Raw genomic sequence first — 4,065 nt, 5'->3', positions numbered from 1 at the left:
TTCCCAGATGTATTTACATTATGTTCTGTGCTTATGTTTTTGCATTTTCCCATTTATTCATAGTGTGAGAAGACCAAACAAGAAACATAATTTATCTTCAAGTAATTTAGAGAATTGCAATTCCTATAGAAGGAACTGCTGCTGTGAAAACTTATTAATTGACATAAGAATGGTGGAATGTCAACTTGGGTTTTGCATTCTAACCTGGTACTAAATTACTTAGTCATACATGAATGACTTTTACAATCAGAAATAAACAAAAAGTATTGTTCACAGGGGACTCACAATAGAATACAGATGGAGGGGGAAGCAAACCACTATCTTCCTTCCAGGACACTTTATTGAGGTAAGGTGGTGTTGACACATGTAAAAAAATTTCAAAAGTATTTATACATTGGATTGTTTTTTTCATCATCAACACTGCAGTGTACACAAATGCCAAATTTATGGTCAATGATAATATTGATTTACTTAAATTTATCAAAACTTGATGTCTTCTAAAGTTAAGCACACACATACACACACACACACACACACATGCACACACACACATATATATAAAGATTTTTAAAATATGAAAAATTTTGAGTTAAGACTTCATTCATAAAAAAAGAAAAAAATGAAAACCCCTAGAAGATGATTGGGGACGGTTTCTGATGTTAAACTATGAAATTTAATTTAGTGTGGAGATAATGTAGTTACAGTTCTTGCATGCTGTTTTAAATGTTAAAAGTCAAGGGAAATTTTACTCTTATTTAGTAATTGATGCCTGTTTTTTTCTTTTTTCTGATCCTCTTTTCTTTCTCAAAGGTGCCTAAAAAACACAGAAGCACAGAATCTAACACATGTCTCAGAATTCCGTCTCATGGCTCTTTCAGAGGATCCTGACCCACAGCGCGTTTTCTTTGGTCTACTCCTGTCCATGCACTTAGTCACAGTGCTTGGAAACCTTCTCATTATTTTGAGTGTCAGCTCTGACACCCACCACCATACCCACATGCACTTTTTCCTCTCCAACTTGTCCTTCCCTGACATCTGCTTAATCTCTACCACAGTCCCTAGAATGATTGTGGACATCTATCTGGTCTCAGAGTACAATCATCCCATATGTGGGTTGCCTGATGCAGATGTATCTCTTTCTCATCTTTGTTGTTATAGATGACATGCTTCTGACAGTGATGTCCTATAGTTATCTGTAGGTCTGTAGCCATCTGTCATCCCCTGCATTACAAGGTCATCATGAACCCTAGTCTCTGTGGAGACTTAGTTTTTGTGTCTTTTTTGTTCAGCCTTTTTATATCTCAGGTGCATAATTAGGTTGCCTTACACTTTACCTACTTTCAGGATTTGGAAAATACTAGTTTCTTCTGTGACCCCTCCCTTCTTAATCTTGCGTGTTCTGATACTCTTACCAAAAATACAGTCATTTATTTTGTTGACATCATCTCCGGTTTTCTTCCTTTCTCAAGAATCTTTTTCTCTTACTATAAAATAGTTTCTTCCATCCTGAGACTCCCAACATCAGGTGAAAAGAATAAAGCCTTTTCCACCTGTGAATCTCACCTGTCAGTTGTCTGCTTAACCTGTGAAACAGAAATTGGAGATTACCTTGCATCTGCTGCATCAAAATCTCCTAGAAATAATGCAGTGGCTTCACTGGGGTACATGGTTTTCATCCCTATGCTGAATCCCTTCATCTTCAGCCTGAGGGATAAGGACATTAAAAGTGCTCTGTGGGTAATGGGGAACAGAAGGAGGTAATCGTATTACTGCTTTCATTCCTTTTAGAATTGGAGTTGGAAAACAGTCATCCACCTATGCAACTCCTGTCTCCTGAGTCATGTTATTCTTGTAGCTCCATGGCTCTCATTCCATTCCATGAATCATCACTGAATATTGTGTCCTTTGCTTTGTTGTTAACTATCAACTGAATGTCCTGGGATTCTTTTCCACATAAACATCATGATTAAATCAATAAACTCCGACAGTCTCTGTAATTTCTGAGCAATGACCCTGGCTTCCAAGGGAAAAGCTGTATCTCTTCACACATCCATTCAAAAGTTATGTGCATTTTCACATCTCTTGTATATTTTCTTTTGAAAATACATCTGAGATACATATTTAGGCATGCTATTTCCAGGGAACATATCAGTGTTCCTCAGAGTTGGCCTTTTTTCATATCACCTAGGGAGAATAAAAACACAGAAACAGGGGTCTTCTCATCAATTGCTCTGATTTATATGGGTGTCACTAAGTATGAGATATTCAAAAAGTTTCAGAGAAGATCATCATGCCAGTTCTAAAGGATCAAGCTTCAGTGTGCAAATAAAAATAAGAAATGAGATAACATAACAGTAAGCAAGGTGGTTTTCTTCAAATGTAACCTTGAAATGCATCTTCTATGCATACTATGCAGCTCATTGTTACAATAGCTGGTTTAAAATTTTTATCTTCATGCCCAAGCCTCATCTTCCTGCTAAAAATCGTTTTAGACTAATCACAGACTCTTGAAACCACTAATGTATTTCACATCAGGTTTCATTTTTGAAACACCATCAGGATTGCTAAATTTCACTACCTTGAAAATTTGGTTTTTATTATTTTTCATACCCCTAAGCCATCTATGTTTTAGATTCTGTATACATTAACTATCTCTCACAACATTGTTGCATTTTGCCTTTATTTTATAATAGCTGTGCAAGAAATTGTCCATATTTTATCTTCTTTTAAAATCAATATATTTGTTTCTGTTGTTTGTATCACTCTGAGTGATAAATCATTATATGAGAAACAGTTATGTTGTCAGTTCCATTTCATTGAAATATTTCAAAATTTGCTGATGAATTAAAAGTGGTTTGAAATATATGACTGTCTTCTGTTGTCATAAATTTCAGCTGGAAATTTGAAGATGGTCCCATATTTTCGGTTATTCTATGGTTCTAGTGCTGTCTGAGAATTATTGTAAACAACTACTTATAAGTAAATTGAACTTTGCTTCTTTTGCTTTCTTCTAAGATTGCCAAGGTCCATACTACCAGACCTAGTTAGCAATATTTTAACTTAATGAATAGCTTTTTAATTTTCTCATTTTTCATATGGCATACTCTATAGGAAAACTGTTGATTTTCCTCTTTTGTTAATGATTTAGAAGAATTATATGCAATATTAACATTTTACATGGTAAAGTTTACAACAGCTATCTCAAATTGTATGGCAATCTTGACTAAGATAAGGATTATATAGAAGGGTAAAAAGATCCTATGGTAATTTCAATAGATATAAACCAAGCCTTTAACAAAATCCAAAATCCATTTATGATGAAAATTACCATGATGCAACAGGTATAGAAGGGCCTTACCTCAAACTGATGAATGCCATTTATAACAACCCACTGCCAACATCATACTAAATGTCCACTCTCACCACTCCTGATCAATAGATTCCTTTTTTTCCCTTTAAGTTTATTGATACATTTTAGGTATAAAATACAGTCACATTCATCATTAGGATCTTGTGCCTTTACATGATGTATCTTGGTTCTTATTTTTTGTTGTTGGTTTGGAATGCAAACTAGTACAACCATGAGCAAAATCAGTGTAGAGAGTTATCAAAAAACAAAATTAGAAATTTCACTTGAACCAGCTATTAGCCTTCTAGGTATGTTCCTGAAAGAGTTAAAGACATTGTATTTCAATGATACATACCTACCCATGTTTATATTTTATAGCTGGATCTTTTGTAATAGCAGTTCATAGTAATAAAGTGGCATATATGTCCAACAGCAGATGATGGATAAAGAAAATATGTTATTTATACACAGTGGATTACTACTCTTCCATAAAGAAGGACAAACTTGAATCATATGTTGGAAAAAGGATGCACCTAGAGACCATAATGTTAAAAGAAAAAAATCAGACATGCAAACTTAAATATTGCAAGGTTTCTCTTATATGAGATACCCAAGTTATAAACAAAGAACACAGAGATAGATAACAGGAAGTAAGAATGTAGATCTTTCTCAAAGGAGAGAGATATCAAGGGATGACAGAAGTGAGAGAGAGGGGA

The sequence above is a fragment of the Heterocephalus glaber genome, unplaced genomic scaffold (assembly GCF_053883595.1).
Source record: "Heterocephalus glaber isolate CG9 unplaced genomic scaffold, H.glaber_assembly_v1.0 deba00001221, whole genome shotgun sequence".
Lineage (NCBI taxonomy): Eukaryota > Metazoa > Chordata > Mammalia > Rodentia > Bathyergidae > Heterocephalus > Heterocephalus glaber.
This window is presented reverse-complemented; position numbering follows the sequence as displayed.